The following is a 10,391-nucleotide window of genomic DNA, read 5'->3' as shown; positions in this document are numbered from 1 at the left end:
TATTCAGATTTATCCTGCTGGAAATTAGAGACAATGTAATACTGTACTTTCCACCTTTCAAGCTGTCAGAGAAAATACCATGTTAGAGAAATCTACAGAGAAAAAAAATGCATATTCCTTGCTTCTGTGATCTATTTATTCCCTTTATTATTATACTACTATAATTATTCCATTAGTCCCTTTATTATCTAGTTTTCTGCTCTATCATGGGTTTACATATATTTGGAGAAATTTGTAATGGGTTAGGTTGCTATTCATTAGGAGAGCTAGCTGTAACAAAAGCAATGCAAAAATATTGGAAGACTGTTATAACTGCTTATTAATTAAAGATGTGTTTCTCTGAAGATAATTAAGAGAGAAAAGTTCAGTTCCCATTTTCCTCTTTTCCTGCCACAATATTCTCTTTCTCTGTCTGTATTATCTTGCATCAAAAATCCTAACTAATAGACTCTCATCCCTGAATACATTAAGTTTCCCATTCATTTTAGTCTTCATTATTTTCATGCTGCTTCTCAACCACTGATCCTCCTAAAGTAATTATTTCCATGTTTTGGTTGAATTTTTCAGCTAGCTTTGTGTGTCACATGCTTTCAAGAAGCCCTTTTGTGTGTGGCAACTTCTAAGCAGTATGATCACACTGCTGCAGTCCTTCCCAGACTTGAAGCTGATTTACCCAATAAACACCATCCTTCTGCCTCAGAACAGAAGTATCTCAGCTGAGAATTCACATAACCCACTTCTTTACTCTCCTCCAAGTTCTCTGCTCCAGTTTGCTTGTGTAGAGGCTTTGTAAATTGCCATCCACACCCACCCATTTTTGCAGTTGCCCATCTTTCTCTCACCTCTCAGGTTCCAACCTCATCTCCTGTTCTGAAGACTAAAGAAACCTAGGCACAAAAAATACTTTCTGAAATCCTGCCTAGGTGGCAACCAATAAAGAGATGTGAAAGCTTCACAAATAATGATGCCTAGTTTATTTATTTATTTGCAACTTGTATTGTACTGTGTATATTTTACTTCACTTTAGAATTTGATGTTAAAACACAGAGGTTTGTTGTGCTGCATGTGATTATGACCATTTGCGAGCACCATCTGGAATTCAAAGAAAAGCAATAGATATATCCAAAAATATTCAAGAATGCAGATATTCAAAACATAAACAACCTGCAACATAAGGGAAAAAAATGTCCCTATTAATGCTGGCAGGAAGCAGTCATTGTCAAGCATCATTAGAAGTTTATCCAATAGTTTGAAAGCAGACTGTCAAGAGCATGGTGAAACACACAAAAAGGATAAAAGGCCCTTAATCAGAAGCAACCTGGGAAGAAAATACTTTTCTGCAAAGCAGCATGCAAGGATTTATTTGCAAACTCACATTTTAAGGGTAGAAATGCAGTGGATTTTTTTCAGGATATCTTTTCCTACTTTAACAAAACATTATTCCACCATGGAACCCTGCCTCCTTTTTTAATGTAAATAATCTCAGGAAAAATGGGTAGATCCACCTTAAAGCTTTAGACTAAATTACTTTGAGGTCTGTAAATCTAAAACAAATTTGTAATTTATAAGGAAAAACTATTTGTTGACTATTAGGGATAGGAAGAGGCACATAAAAGCAATACAAACACATAAAAACTACTCTTCTTAGTCATTTGTGCAAAAGATTTGTGGATTCTACTGTGCTAAGGATATTGTATGAAATTTCTCCTAATTGGCATACTACTTTAAAAATAAGAACAACAAAACATTAATTTTTTGTGCATTCATTTATTATCATGATAGAAAAGAACAACATGATACATCTCTTCTGGTATTTAAAAGTTATGTGAAGTAGATTTGCTATACAGTAAAAGTGATTTATTGTTCTGCTGGGTAAAACAAACCATAATAAACACGTACAAAAAGACCAGAAGAATTGAATTTCCCTACTTTTGGAGATGGCATTTCTCAGCATGGAAAACAGATTACTTGAACAGTCTAATTTTATATATTTTCTCCTAACTTCTTAGTGACTGAATATTTAATTTCTTGTACTTTTCTTTCAATTCTTTCTTGATACTTTTAAATATTCCTCTATGTGATTGTATGTACCACATAGTAGTGCTCCAATAGCAAGTCCTCTGTGGGACTATTGTCTGAACGAGATTATCAAATTCAGAGCAATGAGTGGAACAAGAAATACAACCTTGCTTATGGCAAATGAGGGAAAGGAACTATTTCTCCTTCCTTATTAAAGTGTGAAATAAATTTCTGAGGATGTCTTAGTCCTCAGCATTATACACAGAAATTATGTAAAGCCTAGTCCTGATGCAGAACAAGAGTGACACTCATTTTTACCTTTCACATGGAAGGATGAAAGCTGAGTGTTCTAGAAACAATATGTATTTGAACCAATAATTTTCACCTTAAAAGTAAACACATAAAGACCTAAAAGAAACTGTCACTATGATTAGCCTGCTGGGGAACAAGTATTTTTCAGTCTGATCACCATCAAAGTGGTATTAATACCATTGCATGTCAGATAACCAAAAAGAAAAGCAATATTTAAAGTTTGTTAAGGAAGAATTCAAGACTAGATTGGATGGTCATGAATACTGAATAAAATTATTTAATATTACACTGGATCACAGCTTCTGAACAAAAGGTAAAACTATCATTTTATTGTGATAAAATGTAATTCTGGGACTTATATGCAAGAGAGGTGCATTAAAAGCATTCAGAATACATCTTTTTGTCATGTCACTCTTCTAGAATCTGCTGGCTTTTTTTTTTTTTTTTTTTTTTTTTTTTTTTTTTTTTTTTTAAGGAATACAGCTTTGGAAGGATATGAAATAATTTGAGACAGTCCAAAAGAAGCAAATAGAAATGATAATTGGTATTATAGAAGAGGTAGAAGAGAAATTATATATTAACCTACAACATACACAATAATCTTTTAATAATGTAAGAGGAGGTCTGAAAGAAGAAAATTCATCCATCTTTGTATGGTCCGATCACAAAATAAAAAGCAATAAGGTAAAATTCCAGAAAAGAAGATTTAAATTAGAAATCATGAAAATATCTTGAAGAGTGAGTACAGTGAAGTACAAGAACAGCTTGCTTAGGAAGGCTGTGCAAATGAAATCTTGCCTGTTAAATGAAATCTTTTCTAATCAGCCTTTAAGAGTAACACAATTATAGTATATTCTGTCCTCATACACAAAATGTATCCAAGGACAAGATAACCATTTTTACTGCTATTTATAAGTCCAGTGATCAAATTTATCTCTAAATATATCCCTCTAAGATGGACTTTCTCTGGGAAAAAAAATGCCACTGGAAAAAACTGTTTTCAGTTACCATAATGTATCTAGTTCTTATGCCTAGAGTTTGCCCTAGACATAAGCAGAGAAGACTTGGGAATGATTCACAAGAATGATCAAAGCCATGTGAGCCATCTCTTCTAGAGGTATGAATAGAATTTAACTTATCAAACAAAAGAACAAAGAGTCACTTAATCTCTCTGCCACCAGAAGAATGTAAATTTCAAAATAAATGGGATCTGCAAAGCAGTAGACTAACAGCTAATGAACAAGAGCACAGATTTTTAACAATTAAACAACAAAATAATTTACCAAGGGCTTTAACAGGACATATACATTTATAGAAACAGATATGAAAATAATGCTCATGTTTAACTATAAATTTAGACTCAAGAACAAGAATTTTATATTGACCCATTGATATTAAAATCCATTCAATGTCACAGGTGCAACATCAGCATGCAGGAGCTGAGATGCTGAAGTGTTCAAAGTACCTGGTGAACTGTGAATACAGAAAGAAACATGACACACCTTATAGTTAACCTTATCCAGAAAGTGCACCTGGATTTCAAGAATGCAGAAGTACCTACATCACCCTTGAAAGGAGGGACTGAAGCCTTGCAGTCCATGTAGAAGGTACGAAACACTAGGGAGGCAATGCAAGTGGAATTCAGTTGTCTAAACATACTCAGTCTCATGATGTCTTCTTGTTCAGTATGTTTCATTCTAAGTCAGGGATGTTTTACCAGAAAGAGGCAATGATAATCTCTTGTGATGGACCAAAATCTTAACAATCTTTCCTTAAGGAAGGATAAAAAATAACAAGTAAAGAAGTTATTATGGGTTCACTGCCCAGGGAGGTCGCTGAATTTGAAGTTTGAATTTAGTCACCTCCTAAAGAAGCCTGTAGTTGTGCTGAAACTTCCAGCTTCACATGTATGGGAGTTTTATGATGATTTAGTGGATCTTAGATGGCACTGAGTGTCCTTGTTTAGGTAACATCACAAGGTTGAGTGCTAATGATTAATTTTTTAAATCCTTTGGTGATATTTTTGTCATAGCTGTGGTGGAGGTAAATTAAGCTAGTACAGCAACTATCTAACCCTCTTTCCAAAAACCGAATGGCTAAGGACTTGAACTAAACATGTTCTGCTTCAGACTAAAAACAGAAGTAATGAAGGAAAATACTGACAGAAAATACATGTTTGTATACCACAATTATTTTAATTTCAGTAGCATGCAAAGGCTATAATCAAGGATTAAACCCAACTTACTCTACATAGTTTGCATGTACAAAACACAAAGATTATTCCTGCCCTCTAAAATTTTAATGCTCACAGTCCACCAGGCTTTTCTAATAAATAATGAATTATAAATAAATAGAAGGGCTTTTTCTTAGTGCTATTTTCTAATGCACTATTATGTAACTTAGCTCCCAGCACATTGCTAACCACTCATAAAAGATAGTCAGAATGTGTACTTGACCCCTGATTCCAACAGACATACAAAGAATCAATCACTATATAATATGTTTCATATCTATTTTTTTACTTATTTTTCTTTTTTTTTCCAGTACCATTTGGAAAACAGGTCACTTTCAACCCCACTAAGAAAAGCAAATACAGTGAACTACTATTTGCCTTTACTCTCCTCAGCCATTTTTCACAGGAGGCTGAAGCAAACAGTTGTTTCCAAGCATCTGCTGCTTTTACTGACAAATTAACACAACAGAATTCTAGATGGCCATCAAAATCTCAAGGTTAACTTTCAGAAAGCAGTGACTAAAATGCATCAGTGCTAACATTAAACTATTCCTTTTTTCTTCCTCTTTGTGCTACATTGTTTTTGCTTCACATGATACCATAGTGCAAGATGGGTTATAAATTATTATCTTTGATTCAGGGATTTTTGTGCTAGTTAAATGAGTCTTTGCTTTGCAGGTTTTTTTTTTTTTTTTAAGTGTGTCCTAAAATATCCCTGAAACATAAAAGAAAATATACGTATAAATAGTATGATGACCAGTCATGTCCATTAAAAATCTTTCTACTCCCTAGTACACCTTCAAGGTAGTAGAATTAATCACCTGTGCAGATTTTATATTAAAAGATCATGTAAAGCAATGTCCTTGAACCAAGAGTAGAGGCTAAAATGTGCCTACAGCTCAGAACTTATTTGAACACTTCTTCAGCTGTTAGCTTTTCATAGCATACCTGACCCTCTGCTGACTCCTGTGGATAAAAAGCCTTTTATAATGGTTTCTAACCTAGCAAAACAGAAAGTGTAATTTCTCATGATCTGCTGCTTATTTGTTGGAAAATTGCAAAATTATGAAATGGACTGAACTGCCTTTAATCAAAGGATCTGTTTATTCCATAAAACATGCTCATTTTATATCCAGTGACTTCCTAGAAGGAATTCAGTCCCACAGTAGAGTTGCCAATCAACGTCTATATTGCCTACAGCATAATACTGTATCATTAAGCAGGGCTAATTATCTTTAAAATAGAAAATCAGTAACTACAAAATGATTTTCAATTTATCATCTATGTTGTGAACTGTATTTTAATTAACCTCTTGGCTCATATAAGCTGATCTTAAAGAAGTGGGCAGAAAATGAATCCTACAACAAGTCTTACAAGTGAACAGTCCATATGTTTCATTACAGAGAGCAGAGAAAAGTTGTTCTTCCCCAAAGAAAGACACTCCACAGAAAAATCAAGAAGCCTAAATATTTCCAAGTGAGCACCAACTGGCATGTCATCTCTTGGCAGTATTTTTCCTGAGAGTAAACCATAAACATCTATACACCTGGTTACTATATTTTAGTAGAACAACAACAACAAAAAGGCAAAATCTGTGCTCCTATTTGGTATTTTGCTTCCACAGCTTCCACACATATATTTTCTTCTGAGCTGACCTGCAGTGCTACTAAGATCCTCATTCAAACCAATATAATTTGCAGATCCTTAAAGAAGTTAGCCAACTAAAACTGGTGTCTTATTCCATTTTTGGAAATATCAATATACAAATGACACTTATACAGGATGAAGCCATCAATGCTCTTGACTACACCTCAGTTCTAACACCACATTAAATCACGCTTGAGTAGCCCTCAGGAAAGGCAGTATCTCTTTTCACCTATTTTGAGAAGCACTTTCATTCAATTAGGTTCTACAGTAATAAATTTTTATCTTTATTTTTATCTTTTATTTTTATCCTTTATTATTAAAGGAGCACTGTTAATAATCTATTGTCAAAAGTTGTTAGCATTGGTAATACTGAAAGCCCCTGTGTTTATATGCTAGCTTTGCCAGGTTTCCTCTTCTCTTAGTGATAAATCAGATGACAAATTTTATACTCCTGAGGCCACACTAACAAGCTGCACGAAGTTCATCCTCTCTTACCCTATAAGGTAATATGATCTTCAATTTATCAGATGTCTTCATGACGAAAACAGTTTTAACTGCAGAATTATGGAAATTACTGCACTCACTTGGCAATTTTTCAGGCACTAATGCTTAGCCTTACTGTAAAAACAGGGTTTTTTTGTGAACTGATGCATTCATTAACAATTCCTGGTCTCCACGATCTTTGCTACTCCAAATTCTATCAATGTTACAAAACAGGATCCCCAGTACATTTTTGTATTTAAAAATACAAACATTTTTCTGGGTAGAATACATTTCCAAGTGCAATAAAAAATAACTGAAAGAACAATACAGATTGTATGCCTGTAATATGTTCCTAATGTTTCATGCATCTCAATTATATCCACACAGACATACAGATGGAAAAAATTGTTGTTTTATAGAACAACACTGTAATAAAAATGGTAAAACACTTCCCATTCTAGCTTATGAGCTCAAACTAACTGGAATGGAAGACAGAAATACTTTAATACAAATACACCTTTTTATTTTCTTTATGAGGAAAATCTGTGTTTCACAGTGCTTCCATTACTGGAAGTTCTCATTCCATTGTCTAATTCCACATATTTCCTCCCATTCCTTTGTGACTGCTTCAATGCCAACAACTGTAACAGAGCAGCCTAATTAGGAAGACTATACACTGCTTTGTAATCTTCTGTCATGGCAGCTGCACTACCATTATCAGCTCATGTCATACATTTTTGTGGTTTAAGAAACTGCATACCTTTGGCTTATCCTGAGGGCTTACCCTTATTTATTAAATAAAAATATTAAAACTTATTAATAAGATAAATATCTTTGCTTACTAGAAATCCTTAAATTAAAAAAAAATGCATATCATTCAATGATATACATTGAATATATACCGTTCACTCACCTATGGATTAATCGTGTACCTAGTGGTCAAAATGAAAATGCACTCACTTTTGTATAACAGCTACATGTTTCAATGGGAAATGTAGTAATGATTCATTTACTGCTAAAATAAAAGATAGTACAAAGTTGGAAGTGAAAGTATGGTACATTATTTTATACTTTTACATTTTCATCCTGATGTTCCACCAAACAAAAAAAGTCACACTATTAATGATAGTACTGATTTGAAAAGGCAGCAAGTAGTATGTGGTCCCTTTAAACCTCAGAGTTTTGAACAGTGGTGGTAGTTATTTTAACTCTGGAGTGTGTTATGGGTCCCTTACAAGACTAGAAGAACTATTTTTCACCCTGCAGAGCTATCCTGATATTACAAAACTACTAGGCTGTTGTATCGTGAGAAACTTAACTGGCACTCTAAAAGGGACCTTCTAAAAATACAAGAAGCACTGTGAACACACAGCATGGGAAATCTATGCCTGTGTGCTTCCATTTTACCTGGAAATTGCCTTGCACCTCAACAACAAGAGTACTTATTTCTTCTGAAAGTCTGTGTGCACTAATGCATGACTAGAGACTGAAATGCTTGAAATGCTTGGTTAGTCTTAGAAGGGAGATGAAATAGAATTTATTTCCTTTCTAAATACTAATCCAACTAAGGATGGTTAAATGGTATTTAAACACTCTGAATCCAAATGTATATGTTTACCCACAGGCTATGTGTGTCAATTTTTTAAAATTCTCCCTTGATTTGGCCCCTTTTTTTAATCAACATCACTTAACTCAGATATTTTTAAAGTATACATCACCCCCTAATCTCAAAATTCCTCTCCTCTTTGAAGAACTATTTCTTCTTCTACAACTCCTAAAAAAATTAACAAAAATTAACAAAAAAAAAGGAAAATAAAAAGAAGAAAGAAAAGGAAAATAAAAAGGAAAAATGAGTGCCCAAGACTACTGAGCTGAATTAAGTTTTTTTGCAAGAATAGGAAAACATCATTGTCCACAGTTCATTTAATCTGAGAGGAAACTTCTAATTTCTGAAGGAGATGAGAATCCCAATAAAATACATCTGCAGATAGATATGTACTTTAGGGGAAATCTTAAAAACAATACATAAATTCTTCCTGTACAATTTTCTTTATGGGCAGAGAGAAAAATTTATTTTCCCTTACTCTCTAAGATGTTATATAACTTTATTTCTAAAAGATTATTAGAAAGAGCTATGTTTTAGCTGGTCATACTCTTCCAGAAAAGGTCTTAAAACAGTATGAAATGAAAGAAAGAAAAAGCATATCCCAATACGTGCTGACGTAAATGATGTGATGTGTATTTTCTGTACTCATTGCCCAATCAATAACCTTCATACAAATCCAATACATAAAACAGCACACAGTTCAATAAGCCTGGTAGGCACTCTTATATTAACAAAATATACAACATATTGACCTTGTACAATCTGCTACATTAGATTACTTCTCCTTGTAAGTAAAGGAAATTTCTACTTGCACACGTTAACTTCACATACAAAAGTAAATGGAACTTTCTAATGTGAGTACAGTATATTATCAGTGGCTATAATTACAACTCTCTTTTCTAGCTTATCCTGATGGATTTTTTTTATCTCATAAATTTAAAAATATGCAAGCCCCACTGTATTTGAAGGTGAACCCCTTGCTTTCTAGATACCAAAATTTCAATAGACTATGACATAATTTCTACACATAAAGAAGGCTGGAACAAATCTCTAATACACTGTGCTGGCTTGGACTAGGATATTGCTAATTTTCTTAATAGCACATAGTATGGGCTATGTTTTGGATTTGTGCTGGGAACAGTGCTTGTAACTGTAATCCAGTGCTGTTGAACAGTGTTTGCACAGTCAAGGCCACTTCTGCTTCTCACCCCACCCCACCAGTGAGGAGGCTGGGGGTGCTCAGGGAGTTGCAAGGGACACAGCTGGGACAGCTGACCCCAACTGACCAAAGGGATATCCAATACCATGGGATGTCACGCTCAGCATATAAAGCTGGGGAAGGTAGAAGAAAGCAGGGACCTCTGGAGCGATGGTGTTTGTGTTCCTAAGTCACTACTACGTGTGATGGAGCCCTGTTTTCCTGGCAATAGCTGAACACCTGCCAGCCAAATAAAAGTAATTAATGAATTCCTTGTTTTATGTCACTTGTGTGCATGCTTTTGCTTTACTTATCAAACTGGCTTTACCTCAAGCCACGAGTTTTTTTCACTTTTACTCTTCAGATTATCTCCCCCTTCCCACCCAGGGCAAGTGGGGGAGTGGGTGTGTGGGGCTGAGTTGCTGGCTGGGGTTAAACCATGACATACACATGGTTCAAGAAATCATTCAATAAACCCAGAGATTAGTTTCATGACAGAAAATGAGTATGAGCTTTAAAAAAGCTTTTCTATATTTGCAGTTTTAAGATCTATAGCTGTCCAAGGATGGCAGACATGTAATTCATCTGTGCATTACTGAAGTCAAATAATCAAAGCTTTCATCGCTCTAAATCATCTGTGCAGAATTTACTGTTTCAAAGTTATCTTTTAAGATTTTTAAAGAAGCAAGTGTATAGTTATCCAAATTGACCCAAACTGTTACTGTATTTCTACTGCTACTGAAAACTTCCAGTGAAAATTGGACCATAACTTTGCCACTGTTTTTTGTAGCATAAAAAAAAGGTTGTCTTTAGCTTCTGCTCAGAAAAAATATGGGATGCAGCAGTTAAAGGCTCTGGGAAGAAAAATTCGAAGAGATGGCTATGTATCAGCT

This window comes from Haemorhous mexicanus, chromosome 3, assembly GCF_027477595.1.
Source record: "Haemorhous mexicanus isolate bHaeMex1 chromosome 3, bHaeMex1.pri, whole genome shotgun sequence".
Classification (NCBI taxonomy): Eukaryota; Metazoa; Chordata; class Aves; order Passeriformes; family Fringillidae; genus Haemorhous; species Haemorhous mexicanus.
This window is presented reverse-complemented; position numbering follows the sequence as displayed.